General features: G+C 46.9%; 1 long non-coding RNA gene across 1 annotated transcript in view; it reads left to right on the top strand.

The window, feature by feature from the left end:
• The window catches only part of LOC144822099 (uncharacterized), a 265,405-nt gene that overhangs the window by 230,920 nt on the left and 13,448 nt on the right, over positions 1 to 21,037 (top strand). Inside the window, exon 3 of the long non-coding RNA XR_013608554.1 lies at positions 19,235 to 19,263. This is a non-coding gene — a long non-coding RNA (uncharacterized LOC144822099). The remainder of the gene's footprint in view (positions 1 to 19,234; positions 19,264 to 21,037) is intronic.

Raw genomic sequence — 21,037 nt, forward strand, 5'->3', positions numbered from 1 at the left:
AGAACGGTAAGTGACGCACGCTCGCAGTCACGTTCAGAACGGGCTGTGATCAGTAGATCATCGACATACTGGAGCAGGGCAGTGTCAGTTGGCATGTGAACATTGTCTAGTTGTCTCTTAAGTGCTTGACTGTAAATACTAGGACTTTCTGTGAAACCTTGAGGAGCTCGTGTGAATTTATAGCTCCTTCCATTTAAACAAAAACCAAAAAGGTACTGGCTGTCTGGATGAATGGGGACACTGAAAAATGCATTCTTGAGGTCGATAACAGTGAAAAATGTAGCTTCAGAATCAATGGCTGTCAATAGAGAAGAAATATCTGGGACTACTGGATACTGGGGTATGATACATTTATTAAGCTCTCGAAGGTCAATCACTAATCGATATACTGGAGGTGCATTTGGATCAGTACGTTTCAGAACCGGAATGATAGGAGAATTACATACATTGGAGTCAGTTTCTACAACCACTCCTTGAACAATAAGCTCGTCAATAATTTTGGATAAGGCTGCTACAGCCTCAGGTGGCAATCTGTACTGTCTGATTCGTGGCAAGACTATTCCTTGTTTGAGAGTCACACGATGGGGTGTGATGTGCATACATCCTACATCAGTTGGACCTTGCGCCCATAAATGCTGCGGAACATTCAGTAATCTTGGATCAAAATCACGTAATACATAGTGACCTTTAAAGTCTCTCAAAAACAATCGGACTCCTTCTGGGGAGCAGCAAATTACTGCACCTAATTCCTTCAGTGTTTTAATACCTAACAAATTTTCTGGACATGACTTCGTAAGTAACAAATCAGTAGTTCGGGACAATGGACCAACTTCTAGGGAAACTGGTTTCGAAATTTCGTTAACAATTGGCTTTCCTGAAAATCCAAGGGAAACATTTTTAGAGCCTGAGAGCGGAGCCCCTGGAACCTCGTCATGACTGATAGTAGTCCTACTTGCCCCTGTATCAATCAGAAACTTTCTGTCTTTCCCCAATACTTGACTGTGTACATAGGGACCCTCTTGATCTACAGGTATCTCGATGAGAGGCAAGCATACCTCCCTCTCTAGGCTGTTTCATGAATACTGTTGATACTCTGGATACTCTGACTGAGCATACTGGTACATTTGCTGTGTAACATGCTGTGTTGCAGCGATGGGCTGCGGTGCTGGAACTGTCTGTTGTGCATTCTGTGGTGACTGAGAAGTCAGTGAAACTTGTTCTTGTCTAGGCGGACGTGGTCTTTCTTTAGTCTTACCAGTAGCTATGTTGTGTTTCAGAACTGCACACTCGTTTATAAAATGACCTGGCTGTTTACAATAATTGCAAGTCACTTTAACGGGAGCTGCAGGATGACTGGCTTGATTCGGACCCCTCTTCTGACTGTCTTGTGGAACAGATTGTGCAACTAATACTTTCATTTTCGTGTCTTTCATACGTCTCCTTTCGTGTTCTTGCTCTTCCCTGATTCTATTCTGGTGATACTGGAGCATCTGGAGCATTTGTGACGGAGTATTAGCTTGCCAACTACTTTCGACTTTCAATACTCGATTTTTAACTTGTGGACTTGAATTCTCGACTAGTTTGGTAACAAAAAGATGAGGGTACGACTCACTACTCGTCTTCAAACCACTGTTAATAATAAAACATTTTTCAAATCTAGAATAAAAATCACTAGTGTCTTCATCCTGTTTCTGTTTACATGCTGAGATTGCATCCCAATCTTCCTTTTTCGTGGCTAGTAACCTTGGCAAAACTTGTATCAATAACTCGGGCAATTCTTTACATTTGTCCCCAAGACCAGTACCTGGTACTCGTATTTTATCTTCAGCTTCTAGAGCTGTCCAATCAATCTTTTTCTCTCCCACCTCCCATTCTTTTTCCTTGAGTTTTTCATATACCCCTGCGGGCAACAGGACCTTTAACATTTTAATGATATCTGGATACGTGTATTCTCCCATACGGAGCATGTCTTTTAATTCTCGATGGAACCCTGCTGGATCTTTGTCGTGACAGGGAATTAATTTCTTCATCTCTAGGAGTTCCATCTTGGTGATAGGGGTGTAAACAAATACTCGTTGCATTTCACCACCCGCTGTCCCAACTGGGTGTACTTCTCGTAACGGATGCTGTCTATCTATGTAAAATGGTTTACTTTCTGGAGGTGAGACATGAACAAAATGCGGATTCAAAAACGTTCTATATTTGTGGCGCTGTTCTAGAATGACACTAATTAAATCGGTACCTAAACCTCTCCATCTATACTGGAGTAACTCGCTCAGAACATCATGTAACGGACCTGGATCAGAATGTTGTCCCTCATACAGTGTAATGAGGTGCTGGATCATATACATACCCACCAGTCGTTGCTCGGTTGGGGGCAGTTTCAGAAACATTTGTGCCACTATTTCGTCTGGAAAAGTGGTAGAATCAGTAGTCCATCGGACTGCTGACCGGGCTAATTCTTGTTCATGCATGGTACTAAGTTCACTGTAACCGATTCGTGATTTCAGAATGTGATCGGTAGCTTGAAATACTTGCTCAAGAGAACCTTGTTCTGGTGCTGGAAGAGGAAAAACTTTCTTGTGATCTAGGCGTGAATGCTGGTCGGGAAGTCTAGTACTACCTACATACGCTATTCTGGTGGGATTCTCGTCGTCTACCTCTTCAGTAGAAGAGTTGTCTTCTTTCTCACGGAGTGCTGCTTTTCGTTTCTCGTGTAACTTTATTATTTCCCTACGGATCTTCTTATACATACTGTCTATACAGTTCTGTGTCTTGTGTTTTCCCTCGGCTATATGATCACTCCACCTTGTCAGGACTTTCATTTCGGTCGGATCTTTATCTGGATAATCTTGTTCCCTTATTAAACAATTAATTAGAAACTTTAATAGCATGAGCTGGATCTCGACTTTTCTTTGAGACATGGCTTCGCCAATACTTTCTGGATCTACTCCTGTACGGATGAAACGATATATTCTGTCTAGATATTCTTTCATATTCGGTAGGGTGTCCAAATATTCGGTCACCCGTCTTACACGCAATGAATACAGGACCATATCATCATCGCCTGGGACTGGATCATAACGGCATTCGGTAAGAGCTCGCTTGATATCTGCAACTGACTGATGTTTGGGCGAACGCTGTAACGCTCGGGCATGTAGCTCGAGTAATGTCACACGTTTGTGTTGAGGCGGGGTTCCAGGAGGACTTCCCCCTGAGGCCCCTAAACTAGAATCGTCGACGGGTATTGTACGTGCTGGAAGAGTGACTGACGTAGCGGGTACATGTACTGTAGGCTGGACCAGGGGTACCGTAACAGATGCTGCAACGGGTGCCCCGGTGGCTGGAGGAACGGGGATTACATTACTTACAGGAGCTGGCGGAACAGGATTTGCATATTCTGGGACTGTGTCGTCCAAATAGGACGAGAGAAAAATATCAGCTGCGGTCGGTTTGTGACGTAGCTTAATCGGAATTAATGGCGGCGGAAAATTACATGGTGCTTCCGGGGTTGCTTTCGGCAAGCCCTCGGCAAGAAGAGGATACATACCCTTAATAAGGGCATTTCTCTGTCTGTCGGACTGTTCGGCTTTAACTCGTTCACCTACTTCGATTAATTCCCTTTCTTGGGCTCTTTCTGAGGATTCTCTACTTAATTCTGTCTTTCTGATTTCTTTTTCGGTTCTTCTGTGAGATTCATTGCGCCATAACTCGATGGCATCTTTCTGGGACTGTCTAGATTTCTTTTTCCATAATACTTCTTCTACTCGCATGATGCACTCGGCATCCCATGTACCTGATACGGGCCATCTATATTTCTCTTCTAATTCCTTGGTGTACTCCACCCATAAGTCTAGATATAATATGGCACTTATGCCATGCTTATGATACATAAAATGACCTGGACTGTCCCTAGGCGGGACAGGAACTGCTTCCTCAAGCAGACCTTTTCTAGTTTTTAGCTGACGTAATTTCGAGAACAGAGGCATAACTTAGGCTGGAGTCTGGACACAATACAATACACGATAAACACAATAATAACTGAAAAACGAATCACTCATACCACGACATTGAAAACACATGGAATAACATTTATAATAACAGTTCGGACAGAATACATGACTTTTCTCGAGAACAGAACTTACTGGAACAGAGACTTACTAGAATGACTAGATGCACTGCTAAAACAGTACGAAACTTACCGGTCCCATAAAGAGACACGTCAGGACCCGCGTCCACCTAGATGAACACTTCGTGTTGGATCTGTGTACCCAAACCCACGGACCAGAGACAATTAATTGACCCTGTCTAGATACTACCCCAGCAACGGTACTCACCGGGCAGCAAGAACGGAAGGCCTCGGACTGGACTAGACTGCTACGACGACGGACGGACGAACTTCGGACTTCAGTTACAGGTGGGCCTCTGGATACCTCGGACCTTGGACTCTCGGCTTGGGCTCTGGTCGGGACTCGCCGCGTTCCTCACCGCCTCGTCTGGACGCTGGACCGCAACCTCCGTCTCCTCCGTGGGCCTGAGGGATACTTGAAGCAGAAATATCTGCATGTGCACGGTATGGTTCCGTCACGGCTGCAGAGGATCAGGGGGCCTGCGTGGCTTCTCCGGCGCGTGGGGAATGTACTTTGAAGGATTTGAGTGCCATGAAGATTGCCATCAGTTCTAGATAGTTGATGTGCATCCTCTTTTGCTGCGTTGTCCATAGACCCTGCACCGTGTAGTGGAGCACATGAGCCCCCCATCCTTGGAGAGATGCGTCCGTCGTCAGGATAATCTGTGGCACAGGCTCTTGGAACGGTCGGCCCTTGCAAAGGTTGTGTGGATTCCACCAATGCAGAGAGTTGCATGCCCGACCGGTCACCAACACTAGGCCTTTCAACTGTCCTTGAGCCTGAGTCCACTGATGCGCTAAGCATTCTTGGAGCGGACCCATATGCAACCGTGCGTGCGGGACTATGAAGATGCAGGAGGCCATCATGCCTATCAACACTCTCGCTGGGAGTGAGTGTTGCGGTCTGAACCTCTGGATGAGCGACTGGATGTTGTCGATCCTTGCTGGGTTTGGCTGGGCTGTGGCAGCCAGAGTATTTATTTATCGTCGCGCCCAAATACTGCCGCACATGGGCTGGCTGAAGGTGCGACTTTGGATAGTTTAGTGAAAATCCCAGACCGTGAAGGAGGTGAATGGTGTGGGACATGTGTGCGGCGCACTGCTGTGCCGACTTGGCTTGAACGAGCCAGTCGTCTAGGTAAGGGTAGACATGTATGTTCTGTCTCCTGAGGTGCGCTGCTACTGTCGCCAGACACTTGGTGAACACTCTGGGGGCAGTGGTCACTCCGAAGGGTAGGATCTTGAACTGGTAATGCCTGTTTTGTATGGTGAACCTGAGGTATTTCCTGTGGGATGGATGGAGTGGTATGTGAAAATAAGCATCCTTGAGGTCCAAGGTTGCGAGGAAGTCTCCCTGGTTTAGCAACGGAAGAACCTGCTGCAGTGTCAACATGTGGAAGTGTTCTGAAAGAATGTACTGGTTCAGAGGCCTGAGGTCCAGGATTGGTCTGAGTGAGCCGTCCTTTTTGGGGATTAAGAAGTACAGGGAGTACACCCCTGTGCCTTCCTCCTCCACTGGCATGAGCTCTATTGCGCCATTTTGCAGCATCACAAGAACCTCCTGCTGCAATAAGTGCAAGTGCTCTGCTGACATAGGACGTTGTCTTGGGGGTATGTTGGGTGGAGTGGACGTTAACTCCAAACAATAAGCGAACTGGATACGTTTCCTTACCCACCTGTCTGTGGTGATGGACTTCCAGACTGGCAGGAACTGCTGGAGTCTCCCCCCGACAGGTGTTGGATGGTCGGGGGGCAGTGACAGGGAGTCACTGTTTGTTGGTGGCAGAGGAACGGGAGTTGTTGTTGCCTCTGCCTCTGCCCTTGGCGCTGTTTCCACTGTAACCTCCTCTACCCTGCTTGGGGTACGAGGATTGAGCCCCACCTTTATTGAATGGTGTCTGCTGTGCCAAGTGTCCTCTGGTAACACCTCGATTGCCTGAGCGACGAAAAGTGTTCCCTCTGAATTGCTGAGACTGGAGAGCACCCATGGATTTGGCCGTCTCAGTATCTTTTTTGATTTTTTCGAGGGTGGTGTCAACCTCTGGGCCAAATAACCTGTCCGGGTTAACGGGCTGGTTCAGGATAGTAGTCTGGATCTCTGGCTTGAACCCTGAGATGCGGAGCCATGCTTGACGCCTCAACATCACGCTAGTGTTGATCGCTCTAGCTGCCGTGTCCGCAACGTCGAGCGCACATTTTATCGCAGCGTTGGAGATGAGCTTGCCCTCTTGTATAAGCATCTCCGCTCCCTCTTTAAACTGGTCTGGAAGGTGTTGCAACAGTTGTTCTAGGGTGTCATAATGTGCCCTATCGTATCTAGCCAACAGAGCTTGCGTGTTTGAGATGCGCCATATGTTGGCTGCCTGAGCTGCCACCCTCTTCCCAGATGCCTCCAGCACTTTTGACTCTTTGTCCGGGGGAGGAGCTTCACCCGTTGTTTGAGAATTTGCCCTCTTGCGGGCATTAGAGACTACTAAAGAGTCTAAAGGCAACCAGCCCCGTATGTAAGTTGGGTCTCCAGGTGCGGCTCTGTATTTCTTCTCTATTCTGGGGTTGACAACCCTCGCTCTAGTGGGTTCCTTGAAAATGTCTGTGGCATGCTTCAGTACCCCTTTTAGCATAGGAAGAGTTTTCACTGTCTTTTCTGCAGCAGAGAAAGTGTCAAATAAAAAGTCAACCTCCACAGGGTCAGCATGCATTTCCACCTTATGGTTCATAGCTGCCCTTTCAATCAAGGCATTAAATGCCGCAGAGTCTTCAGTGGGAGATGTTTTCACGCTATAAACCTGAGGGTCATGGACAACCTGCTGGTCTCCTTGATCACCAGTGTTCATCCACGAGTCCTGTTGGTCCTCAGGGTCAGTGTTTGCAGGAAAACTATACTCCTCATCTTGCTCACCCTCTTCCCCATTTGAGCAAGTGGGTGAAGGTGTTGCACTCCTCCTAGGGTGAGGGAGAAGCTGCTCCACCAGTACTGGTGCCTCTGGTGCTGGTCTTTTTTGCTTTAGAGGAATAACAAACGATTCCAGGGGCTGGGATGTGATTTTCCTCTTGTAGAGCGTGAGCTTTCCAGTGTCGGCGTCGATGATATGCGCCGATTGCTCTTCTAGCACAGGTTGTCGATGACTTAAACTTCCACTCGGGTGAGTTTGCGTCGACCCTGCAGAGTCCTTGGTCACCATCCGTGGTGAAAAGGCCTTCGGCGCCACCTTAGGCGGTAGAGTGTAGAGGATCGGCATTGAAGCCTTCTTCGGTGGGGCCAACGGCTTAGGTGCTGAAGGTGTTTTCGGCTCCGACGCCGACGCCTTGTCCCGTATCCGCTTGAGGGAGTCCGAGACCTGCTTCGTAAAGGAAGCGGATGGTTTCGTCGACCCGATTGATGACCTCGATCCACTTCCAGGGGAAGATCCGAGCTTCTGTGTTGCCGCCTGAGGCTCAGGCGCGTCGCCGGCTGAAGCGCCACGATCAACATCCGAGGTCTTATGCGTTGACGCCGACAGCTTCGGATCGACCACCTTTGACTTTTGCGTCGGGTCTTCAGACTTCGGCTCGGTGCCCTTTGCAGACTTTGTCTCGACGGCCCTTTTGGCTTTTGGATCGGCAGCCTTGCCCGCAGTAGGCTCGACAGTCTTCTTTGACTTCGATTCGACCACCTTGCTGGATACCGGCTCGACGACTTTCTTCGAGCTTGGCTCCTTGACCACTTTCGGCACCTTTGCCTGGTCGATAGCCTTTTTAGACTTTGGGGCCTCCGAAGACGACGGCGTTGATGGCGGAGCAGACGTCTTTGGTTTCGATGGCATGTCGTCCATCTTTGTTTTCGTCGACACCGATGTTGTTAGTTTCGGTTTCGATTTAGGTAATGGCGGCTCCGCTGAGGCGTCCGTAGCCGGGCCGGAAGGCGGGGCCGTGGACCGAGGTGTAAGGTCGTGGGTAAGGCCGTGTGGCGATCCCGTGACCTGAGCCAATGTAAGAGTACGTACGGGGCATAGCTCTTCCTCCGAGCTATCTTCGATGGCCCCATATGCTTCTTCGTCGTCCCCTACCTCATCGACGTTTTCCTCTAGGTGTAGTCCTTCGACGTCTGCCCCGTAGTCAAACTCGACCTCCGCCGATTTAGGTGAAATTTGCAGGTGATGCCCTAGCTCGTCTGCTTCAGGGTTTTCGAAGATGTCGTCCGGCGCCGGAGCCGACCGCTGGGTCTCGAGGCGCGCCACGCGCCGAAGCTTGATCATCTTCTTCGATCGAAATCTCGAACAGGCCATACAGTTGGCCTCGTCGTGGTCCGGCGACAGGCACTTATTGCACACAGGGTGCACGTCGATGTGTGGGTACTTCGAACCACACACGGGACAGTTCTTGAACGGACTCCGTTCCATGCCGTCGAAAGTCTTGCTGCGTCGACAGGGCCTCGATGACCGAAGAGTCACCCGACTCCTCAGATATCCGACTCGACGAGTTGGAGTATACACGAGACCGAACGCGAACAATACCGACGGGGTAAAAGGAGGCCTTCTGGCCTTGAAAAAGTTTTTTATATCGATTCCGAACAGGAGATGTCGAAATCACATCCGAACCCAATGGCGGAAAAAAAACAATCTGGGGATGGAGTCGATGCCCATGCGCACTGTAGTCCAGGGGAGGAGCCACCTATCTCGTGATACTTCGAAGACTCTTCCAGGACAACAATATGCAATCATCCGGACCCAACACTAGGCGGCGATCTATGCTATAGATATGAATTTAGCAGCCCACATGCCTCGAACACATTGTTACGGCATGTATGGAAAAGACATATGCGTGGTTAACTTATTAGGTAAGTTTTATCCCTAACCCATGTCCGCTGCCCTGAGACCTAAAATGACCCCCTCCCTCCTAAAAACCAACCCTCTCCCCCCTGAGCCCTAAAAACTTCCTCCCCCCAGCCCCAAAATCAACCCCGCTCTCCCCTTAGTCCTAAAATCTTTCCCAAACCCCCCTAGAGCCTTAAAAACAACCCTTCCCCCAAGGCCTAAAAAGTATCCCTATCTCTGCTTCCCACCCGGAGCCCTAAAGTGGCCCACCAATCCCCTGCCCTGAGATCTAAAACTGACCCCTCCCTCCTGAAAACAACCCCCCAACCCTAAAAACGACCTCGCCCTCCCCTAAGCCAAAAAACTACCCCGATTTACCGAGCCCTAAAAACTTCCCATGCTACCCTTAACCCCTTCGACGCTCATGACGAGCTCAGCTCGTCATGAGTTACGCCTGTCGTACGCTGATGACGAGCTGAGCTCGTCATGTAACGCGGGTTTTAAAAAAACGCAGCGCACAGTGGGAAAACCGCTAGCGCGCATGCGGTTAAAAACGTAGTTAAGGCATATGTGTGGTTAAGGCAAGTTTGCATTGTTGGAACACTGTGGCTCTGCCCGCATTGTTCCAAATGTTTCCCACTAAAAGTCCGACCTGGGACATGAGTTGCAGAGGTTGGCTGGAGGGATTTCAGTGTGGCTAATTTGTAATTTCTTTTCTTCATGCCCAGCCTGAGCACTGTTTGAAATGCTTGTGAAGTACTCAATGGGTTTACACTAAACCATTCAAAGGCACTTGCTTGAGTAAGAGGCAGTTTGGAGTCCTGATGAACCTCACATTCCAGGGCCATTGAGTAGGGCTGGGTGTAACTTCATTATGCCAGAGTAATCTGGTGTAATCTCTGGAATTTCATGGATCATAAACAACGTGTAATGCCTGAGATTACAACATTGTGCCACATAAACTGTTTGGGGAAAAATTCTATCAAGGGAGTGTGTAAACAACACAATCCATGCACAGGAACAATACAATTGATCCACATGCGAGCAGCAGTACTTTAACACAATACCAATAAAACAACTCAGAAATACATTTTGTGTGACCCGTTTACAGAAACTGATCATTTGGGTAAGTTTTGAGCACAAAATGCATCTCTTTTTTTTATGCATCCATGGGCATATTTATCAAGGAGTTGCATAGCTCTTGCACCACGCACTATGGTGCAAGAGCGCCACAACTCTAACATTAGATTTATCAAGCCAAGGAAGGTCACCTTGCGCCTTGATTAATGCAGCGCAAATCGATGCATTACACTACCCTGGGAAGGCGTTCCATTGGTGGAACGTGGGTATTCCCACGCATCAACCCACAGATTTTGGCACATTCCCAGATTTACCATTACTGATAAACCTGGGAATGTGTCAAAAATGTACCCCTCCGTGTCGTGTAATGAGGAGAAGGAAAATGCTACTTACCAGTATGCATCTGTTCTTGGCATGTAGGGCTGCTGACATTCAAGTCTTAGCATAGATCGCCGTCTAGTGTTGGGTCCAGATGTTTGCACTTTGTTGTCCTGGAAGAGTCTTTGAAGTATCACGAGATAGGTGGCTCCTCCCCTGGACTACAGTGCGCATGGGCATCCTCTCCATCCCCAGATTGTTTTTCTCCATTGTGGCAAAGATGGAGTATAGAAAAGTAAGAGATGACCATGTAAGTGTATGTAGAAAAGATTACTGCAGCTGTGACAGGTACCGGGGAGGAGGGTGGGCGATATGAATGTCAGCAGCCCTACATGCCAAGAACAGATGCATACTGGTAAGTAGCATTTTCCGTTCAAGACATGTGCGCTGCTGAATTTGTATCTTAGCATAGACTGTATAGCAGTATCTCCTCTAGCGGAGGACGCCTGCCCCAGCTGCAGCAGTTTAAAAAGAGTTTTATGGACAGCCTGGCCTACAGCAGCTTGCTGCTTTGCTTGCACGTCTACACAGTAGAGTTTAGTGAAAGTGTATATGGTAGACCATGTAGCCGCCCTACATATGGAGTGGTGTGGCTCACTGGTTAGAGGCGGCAGCCCCGAGAGCAGAAGTCAGCCCGGGACCAGGGTTCGATTCCCGACGCGGCAGGGTCGTGGACCAGGGTCAGCGGACTCGATAATTCTCACCTCGGTGCCCACTCTAACCAGGGGTCCCACTCGGCAACTCTGGGCATTAGCTTGCCTAATCTCCACAACGGCCCCCCCCAATGCTGGGGATGCTTGGCTCCACCTTGGGGATTCCCAGCAGGGACCATCCCACAGCGAAAGCCAGGACGGGTTCCGCAGCGGTATACAGCGCCGAGATGCCCCCCGGTGATTCGCGCGCTTTACAAAAAAATACATACATACATACATAACATACATACATATGTCTTCTAGGGGAATAGTTCCTAGGAAAGCCATGGATGCCCCCATTTTGCGCGTGGAGTGGGCTTTTGGGGGGACTGTTAGAGTGCGCTTAGCCTTTTGATAGCATATTTGAATGCATTTAACTATCCATCTGGCAATTCCTGATTTTGAAATGGGATTACCCTTATGTTGTGGAGAAAAAGCAACAAATAGTTGTTTTGTTTTCCTGAATGACTTGGTCCTGTCAACGTAATATAGCAGAGCCCTTCTTACATCTAGTGTGTGTAGGGCTCTTTCAGCCACTGACTGCGGGTTTTGGAAGAAAACTGGCACTTCTATTGACTGATTGATATGGAAAGTGGATATAACTTTTGGCATGAATTTAGGGTTAGTACGAAGCACTACCTTATTGCTGTGTATTTGCATGAAAGGTTCCTGAATGGTTAGTGCCTGTTGATCACTCACTCGCCTGAGGGAGGTAATGGCAATCAAAAATGCCACCCTCCATGTTAGGAATTGTAATTCACATGAATGGAGTAGTTCAAAGGGAGGTCCCATAAGTCTGGTAAGTACTACGTTTAAGTTCCATACTGGCGAAGGTGGATTGTTTGGAGGGATGATTCTTTTAAGTCCTTCCATAAAAGCTTTGATAGGTGGTATTCTGAACAGGGACCCATGTTGTCTGTTTTGGAGATATGCTGCTATAGCAGCAAGATGTAGCCTTATGGAAGAGTATGCCAGATTGCATATTTGAAGATGTAACAGGTAACAGATTATGTTTTGGATGGAGGCATCTAATGGATTGATTTGGTTATTATTGCAATAAATTACAAATCTTTTCCATTTAGCTGCGTAGCATGCTCTAGTAGTTGCTTCCTTGATAATGTTCATGCAGTCTGGAGGCAAGTTAAGGTATCCGAACTCTAAGACTTCAGGAGCCAGATCGCTAGGTTCATCTGATTAGGATCTGGGTGCCTGATTTCTCCATGCTTCTGAGTTAATAGTTGTGGCAACAGGCGCAGTCTTTGATGGGGAACTACTGAGAGTTCTAGAAGCGTTGTGTACCATGGCTGTCTTGCCCATGTGGGAGCAACCAGGATCATTGTGAGTGACTGTTGCTTTAGTTTGCGTGCCATTAACGAAATCAGTGGGGTTGGTGGATAAGCGTACGCAAATCTGCCTGACCAGTTCATCCATATCGCATTGCCTTGTGACAACGGGTGTGGGAACCTGGCGGCAAAGTACTGGCATTTTGAGTTTTCTTTTGTGGCAAACAGATCTAACTCTGGATGCCCCCACTCTTGGAAGAATGGTTGGAGAACTTGAGGGTGAATCTCCCATTCGTGTATCTGTTGGCTGTGTCTGCTTAGTAGATCTGCTATTTGATTGTCTTTCCCTGGTAGGTGTTCTGCGAGGAGAAAAATGTTTTTGGGAATTGCCCATTTCCATATGCTCTGTGCTAGGTGAGACAGCTGTGGAGTGTGTCCCTCCTTGTTTCTGGATGTAGTACATGGCTGTCATGTTGTCCGTCCGGGTTAACACAGCCTTGTTGTACAAGTATTTATGGAAGGTTTCATTGCTAGAAATACTTCTAGCAACTCTAAGTGGTTGATATGCAGTGTCTTTTGTTTGACTGTCCAGAGCCTTTGGACTGTGAATTGAAGTAGGTGGGCTCCCCAAACTGTCAGTGATGCGTCCGCTGTTAATACTACTTGTGGAACTGGCTCTTGGAACAGTCTCCCCTTGGAAAGCTTTTGTGGGTTCCACCACTGCAGAGAGTTGTAAGTGCGACTGTCTACCAACACTAGGGGCCAGATGTAGGTAGGCATTTACCGGTCGGTAACGGCCGAATTCGGCCGTTACCGACCGGTAAATGCAATTTGAGATGTAGGGCCCTGTATTTCACAGACTCGGTAAATTTACCGATAGGTAAATTTACCGATTATGTAAAATACCGAGTCGGTATTTTTACGGAATAGGGAAAATTGATATGTAGGTGGGACTCTTCTGAGTCCCACAAGCATTAAAAAATCGGTATTTTACCATCAAATACTATTTGATGGTAAAATACCGATTCTGGTGTGCTTGCACATGTGTGCATGCACACCTATGCCATATGACAGGCAGACCTGCCCTTAGGGCAGGTATGCCTGCCACATGGCACCTGAGCCTCTTTTGGGGGTGCCAGAGGGTGTCAAAGTGACACCCCCTGCACCCTTGTGTCAATCGGTATTTACCGATGCGGTAAATACCGACCGGTAAATGCCCAATCATTCCTATGGGCTTCAAAGCCCATAGGAATGCATGGGCATTTACCGGTCGGTATTTACCGCATCGGTAAATACCGATTGTATCCGAATCGGTAAATGCACATCTGCATTTACCTACATCTCGGTACTTTTATTTTACCACTTCTTAAATACCGAGTCGGTATGATGCGGTATTTAAGAGGTGGTAAAATAAAATTTACCTACATCTGGCCCTAGGTCTTTTAGTTGTCCTTGAGCTTGGTTCCACTGCCGTGCTAGGCATTCCTGCAATGGACGCATTTGAAGTCAGGTATGAGGGACAATGAATATGCAGGAGGCCATCATGCCTATAAGCTGCATGAACACTCGAGCTGGCAAGGAGTGTTGTGGCGGAAATCTTTGAATGAGAGTCTGTATGTGGGCTATCCTGGCTGGATTTGGATATGCCTTTGCCACTAAGGTATCTATTGCTGCTCCTAGATATTGTTGTATGTGGGAGGGCTTTAGATGTGATTTTGGGTAATTTATGGAAAATCCCAGACTGTGCATCAGCTGGATTGTCTGAGACGTATGGCTTGCACATTGTGCGTATGATTTGGCCTTTATGAGCCAATCGTCCAGGTATGGAAACACGAGGATGTGTTGCCTTCTGAGGTGTGCTGCTACTACTGCTAGGCATTTTGTAAAAACTGTTGGTTCTGTAGTTACCCCGAAGGGGAGAACTTTGAATTGGTAATGTTGACCTTCTATTGTGAACCTGAGATATTTCCTGTGCGCTGGATGTATAGGTATATGAAAATATGCATCTTTGAGGTCTAATGTAGCAAGGAAGTCGCCTTGCCGGAGTAATGGGAGTACTTGTTGTAGAGTGATCATATCGAAATGCTCTGAGAGTATGTATTGGTTCAGAGGTCTGAGGTCCAGTATGGGTCTGAGGGATCTGTCTTTTTTGGGAATTAGGAAGTATAGAGAGTATACTCCTGTTCCCTGGTGTTGAAGAGATACTGGCTCTATGGCTCCCTTTTCTAGCATGGATGTGACCTCTTGTTGTAACAGCGTGATGTGTTCTTTGGACATTGGACGGTGTTTGGGTGGCATGTTGGGTGGAGTAGGAGTGAGTTCCAGGCAGTAACCATGCTGGATAATTTGTCTCACCCACCTGTCTGTGGTAATGGCGTTCCAGACTGGTAGGAACTGTTTTAGTCTGCCTCCGACCGGTGTTGAGTGGTCTGGAGGGAGTGTGAACAAGTCACTGTTTGGTGGCGGTGGAGGCTCTGGTGTTGTTGCTGCGAACGTCCTCTGCCTTTGTTATTATTGCCTCTATAACTTCCTCTGTTTGAGCCTTTATTAAAGGTGCTCTGGGTATTACTTTTGAATGTTGAGGAAGTTTGTGATATGTTGCCTCTCCCTGAACCTCTGAAGGAGGAGCGACTAAAGAAACTTCTGGGTTTTTGAAACTGAAGTGCGCCCATAGACTTAGCAGTTTCAGTATCTTTTTTCATCTTTTTTAAGATGGTGTCTACTGCAGGGCCAAACAAGAAATCTTGGTTAACTGGCTGGTTGAGGATGGTTGATTGCACTTCGTTCTTAAAGCCGGAAGTGCGTAGCCACGCATGTCGGTGTAGTAATACGCTAGTATTGATGGACCTGGCTGCTGTATCAAGTGCACATTTAATGGAAGTGTTTGTGATAAATTTGCCTTCCTGTAATAGGTCGTTAGCTTTAGCTTTAAAAGGTTCTGGCAGGTGTTGTAGTAAACTCTCCAGTTGGTCATAATGTGCTCTATCGTAGCGTGCTAATAGAGCTCGTGTGTTTGCAATCCTCCAGGAATTTGCTGCCTGGGAGGCCACTCTTTTGCCTGAGGCTTCTAATATCTTTGACTCCTTGTCAGGAGGGGGAGCATCTCCTGTTGTTTGTGAATTAGCTCTCTTTCGAGCGTTTGCTACAACCAGTGAGTCTAATGGCACCTGGGACTTAATATATGAAGGGTCAGTAGGGGCTGATTTATACTTTTTTTAAATTCTGGGATTGAGGACACACGCTCTGGCTGGGTCTTTGAATATGCCTGGCGCGTGTTGTAGTACCCCTTTTAACATAGGAAGTGTACTTACACTTTTTTCTTAAGTAGGAAAAGTGTCAAATAGAAAATACTCTTCTATTGGGTCAGCGTGCATGTCTACACAATGGTATTTAGCTGCCCTATCCACTAGTTGGTTAAAAACAATGGTGTCGTCAGTAGGCGATGGCTTTGTAGGATATGTGGAGGTGTCAGGGATGGGTTGTGGCTCGTATGTATCATAAGGATCATTCTGGTCATCCCATGTGTTATCCTGTACATCCTGATCCTCGGGTTCTACAAAATTATCCTGAGGATCTTCCCCCATGTTTTCTGTCTCATCATAACCTGAAGGTGTAGGAGAGTAAGAAACAAAAGGCATGTTAGGAATGAAAGGAGGAGGAGTAAAAGGCCTTGAAGGAGATGTTCCAAATTCTTTTTTCTTTGGAGGAACAGGGGAAGAAGTGTCCGTATCCAATGGTCTCTTTTTCCTCTGGTAAACTGTTAAGTGTCCTGTTTCAGGGTCTATATACAGTTTAGGTTGTTCTGCGCTCACTGGATCAGGATGGAAAAGTTCTTCCTCAACTGTCCGTGGTTTTGGCGCCGATGGTTTTGGATTAGTCACTTGTTTGTGCTGAGTCTTTGGCTCGAAGGCCTTCGGCTGTGGAGCTTTTTTCGTCTCGACTGCTGTTTTCAGGTCGGTGACCATTTTCGGTTCGACAACTCTTTTTTGTTCGACGTCTTTTGTTGGCTGTACTGCCTTTTTTGGTTCGGCGACCTTCTTTGGTTCGACAACCTTTTTCGGATCGACCGGTTTCTTCGGTTCGATACCCTTTTTTGGTTCGACGTGTTTTTTGTGCTCGACGACCCCTTTCGGCCCGATGTTTTTTGTCGACTCGAGGGCCTTCTTCGGGTCGACAGGCTTTTTAGTGTGATCAGGTTTTTGTAGATCTACACTCTTTTTAGGCTCGACTGCCTTTTTTGGGTCGACGTTTCTGTTCGGATCGACAACCCTCTTTGGTTCGAGACCCTTTTTTGGATCGATGACTTTCTTTGGCTCGACAATCCTTTTAGGTTCGACGGCCTTTTTGGGAAGAGTGTTGATCGTTCCTGGGGTATCAGAAGGCTTTGGTTTGGTCTTCGGAGCCGAGCGCGGGGCCTCTGAAGGAGTTTGTTGATCTCGGCTAAGGCCTTTAGGCGATGCTTTGACCAGAGCCTTGTCTTGAGGTGGAAGCAGGGTTGGGGGCTTGGTACTCACGGTTTGCCCCGGTGTGATCTGGTCATCGGAGTCCGACTGGTTCTCTACGGTGACGATTTCTAGGTCGGAGTCCGCCGCATCTGGGAGGTCGTGTTCGTCATCAAAAATGTTCTCCGGTTCCGGTGCCTGCCGCTGCATCTCTTGCCTAGCGGCCCTTCGGTTCCGGATAGTTTTCTTCGACCGGAACTGAGCACCAGCTGGACAGTTTTCCTCGTTGTGCTCGGGAGATAAGCACTTGTTGCATACTGTATGTTTATCAGTATGTGGGAATTTGGAGTGACATTGTGGGCACCTTTTAAACGGGGTCCTTTCCATCGCCAGCAGGCCCACGTGGCGTCGAAAAGGCCCAACGGCCTGCGTCGATGACCGGATCGAGATGGAAAGTATTATCGAGTCAAGGGGTACCGAACGAGAACAATACCGTTGAGGTAGAAGGCCTTTTGGCTTTAGAAAGTTGAAAAGTTTCGGTTCCGAAGTTGGAGTTGAGGAATAGCATCCGAACCCAATGGCAGAAAAAAACAATCTGAGGATGGAGAGAATGCCCATGCGCACTGTAGTCCAGGGGAGGAGTCACCTATCTCGTGATACTTCGAAGACTCTTTCAGGACAACAAAGTGCAAACATCCGGACCCAACACTAGGCGGCAATCTATGCTAAAAAATGAATTCAGCAGCCCACATGCCTCGAACATATGTTTATTTCTCATCGTAACTTTCTCTTCTATGTGTGCTACGTTCTGCAGCCGCGCATAGTAAGAGGAAAATGTCTTTCAGGATTCAAAGGTGGAAGGTGTCCCTTCCTGCTTACAAAGCCGGCACCTGGCACAAGGGTGCCAGGGTGACTGTGTTAGCTCCAGGCAGCACATTGTGAGCCAGTGCAGGGAAAAGCCAGGAATGCACCATACAGTGTTAATTCCTGCCCTTTCCCTAGCATGCAGCTCAGCAAGATGACTTGCTGCATGATATCATGATAAATATGACCCCTATTTTTTTTGGGATTACAGTGGGAGTGCCATAGAGAGTGAATCTATTATATATAGATTATTGATTACATCTTCCGGAAGATTCCACAATGTGTTTTGTTTAGCCCTTTGTCATTTTGTATTTCGATTTTGGAGAAAAAGCATCACTCTTTTTTTAACTGTTATCCCTGCTGCATCATCCACCAATGGAATCTTTACCGTTCTTGAAAAAACTAAGAAAGTTTAGTGTAGTACTTTGCATGTTTGTTGTTGCCATGTACCACTATTTTTGTTCCTGTGTTTGTTTGCTGCTGAACTGCCTGGAGTTTGGAGTGGGGTCAAGGGGTAAAGACAGGCCCACGTGATATAAAGGTGCAAATTAGGATGTCGGGTGGAGTTTCCTCCGCCCGACTTCGTCTCGGTCATGGGACCGACCGACACTCGGTGGGCGGTCCTGACCAACTAATTAGGATGCCACCGAACAGTATTCCTATACTTTATAATGGGAGCATGTATTCCGGCCCGGGTGCAGGGATCAACACTGGGGCACCATAGGTGCCCCGTCGGCCTCCAACCGGAGGCCGTGCACCCAAGGGGGCCCCAAAAGTAGAGTTCCAACAGCCTTTCTGTGTTGGAAATCAGGCCCTAAGTGATAATAAACATTTTCAAATGGTGGAGGTCTGGGGTTATATGTATTTCCTTATTTTTCTTGTGTCTTGTCAATGCAGTCAAGATTTGTCATTAAACGGTGTAGTTTTATTGTTTAGGGCCTAGTCTGCTGTACACCATGATTGTATTTTTAATGTATTTTTCACATTCTCACTGCTGCTGTGCTAGAGGTATTTTTTTTATTATTTGTTGTTCATGGAGGGAGAGTAAAGGTAGGGGAATCATTTTATCTTTGTTTTCCATGCCTCCTTTTTGTACCGTGTGGTGACCAACAATTTATGGAGCCAGCGTGTGTGTGCGCATGTGTGTGTATGTGTGCATGCACATGTGACAGAGTGACATAGGTGGCATTTGGCTTTATTCTCCATGCCTCTATCTTTGCTGGCCATGTGGTGATCACCATTTTCTGAAGTCAGTGTATGTGTATGTTTCATAGGTGGCAGTTGTGTCTTTGTTCTCCTTGCCTCCTTCTTTCCTGGCCACGTGGTAACTACCATTTTATGTAGCCAGTAGGTGTTTCTGAATTGTAATCATTTTATTCCATGTTTGAAGGCCTTTTTCTCTTGGAGCATTAATTGTTACAGCTATTTAGCCCATATTCCTTTTCTTCACTTTTTGTTTTTCCTAATATATTTTTCATGTTGTATTTGTTGATGCTTGTGGCTGGTTATAGTAGTCTGTAGTACATAGTTGTTATTTTTAATTAATGTAATGATTTTTTTCTTCCTCCAATAGAGGCCCCATTTACCCTGGAGTGACACCAGGTATGTTTTTTAATAATGTATTTGATTTTTGCCTGCCTTTTCCTACCTCCCATGTAGGTCCCATGGGTCCCGGAAGGATACCAGGTAGATTTTTAATTAATGTATCAACCGGAAGTCTCCTTACAGGGGGGTGCCGTCACTCACTGCACCTATCTGTAGGGGGCTCCCTGTCACTTCTTTAAAGTGTAGGTAGGTGCCGCCTGCTCAAAAAAAGGTGGAGCAGCTGATTCTAACAGCTGCTCCCTATTTCTCTAATTCACTGCCCTTGGAGCAACGCAAATTCGTGGATGCCCTGGGTGAAGCACAATATATGTAACAGGGTGAACTGCCCCTGTTTGTGCCTGGTGGGCCTGTTTGAAGGTGTGCTGTGGCACAGTCAGGGACAGTGTTCCCATTGCATTATAGAGGCCTGGGTATTTTTTACATTTACATTTAATTAATTTATATAATATTGTGATGATGATGATAAGGATGAGGATGATGACTTGATTTTTACTTACGAGAACTGCAAAGTCTCAATTTCTTCCTTTTAATTTTTATTTGCCTCCAGGTGTCCGTCAGAGTGCTTCGGACCCTGACCTCTAGGGAGTTTAATCCCCACCCTAGCACCGAATATTGAACCATCTGGAGTTTGTGGCGCAACTGCTTTGAACTGCCTGAATAAAGGCTATTACAGTAATCCATCCTTGATGCTATTAGAGCAAAAGCAACTGTTTTCCTTGGGGGTAGATGGAGGAAGTCAAATAGTTTATTTAAATATATCATAATTGAAAAGCAAGTACTGGCCACTGATAGTGCTTGTAGGGGGAAAGAGAGTGCATTATCAAATATGACTCCCAGATTGTTTGCCACTTCTACTTTGGCAGGAAGAGGGGGCACCGAGTCCGGCCACCACATCTTAGGGGAAAACAGATTTGACTTTCCAAATAGGAAAATCTCAGTCTTATCTTAAATGATTTTTAAACATCTATCTATCTATCTATCTATCTATCTATCTATCTATCTATCTATCTATCTATCTATCTATCTATCTATCTATCTATCTATATTACCTAATGGCAGTAGCCTCTAAGGAGTCGTTTACGATCCCATTCGGAAGGGCTCCGAATCGGATTCGGGTTTTCCGGATCTGATTCAGAACCCTTGTTTCCGACCGAATTGTACACAGTTCCGAACAACCGATTATGATACCTGGAAACCGTAGGGCTGTCCGAATAGGTCCTGAAAGACATTCGGACAGGTTGAGCCTTTCAGAGCTGATTTGTACAGCTCTATGGACACGGAGCGAGCGATTATGATAACAGATTCGGACAGCCTTTCTGATTCGATTTTCCCAAAACCAAACGGCTGTCGGAATCTGTCTTTGGGGGCCCGAAGCAGGCCCCCTTCACATGGGGCCCTCTGAATCAGGCCTGTGTTCACGGTCGGAACACAGGCTCCCATTGGAGTCCATTGGAGTCCAACCGAATCGTATGCGGAAGCATCCGGATGCATCCAAATCGCACGGGTGGACTCCACCCAATCCAAGTCGTTTGAAACTAATTTTTAGGATCTTGCTGGACTCTCGTAGAATAGTGAATACTAATAAGGAGTAGATGAGTTCTTAATACACTTTACTAGTAGGAATGCATACTGTGGTTCTTGTTTTTGAGAAGAAGTGAGTAATAGATAAGTACTGTGATAAGTAGAAGGTTCATTTAAATGTCAAAAGCAGGTAGGTGTATATGACATTTTAATAAACTCTGCTATGCACACTTGTTACTGTAGGAAGGAG

Source organism: Lissotriton helveticus, chromosome 3_1 (assembly GCF_964261635.1).
Source record: "Lissotriton helveticus chromosome 3_1, aLisHel1.1, whole genome shotgun sequence".
Taxonomy (NCBI): Eukaryota; Metazoa; Chordata; class Amphibia; order Caudata; family Salamandridae; genus Lissotriton; species Lissotriton helveticus.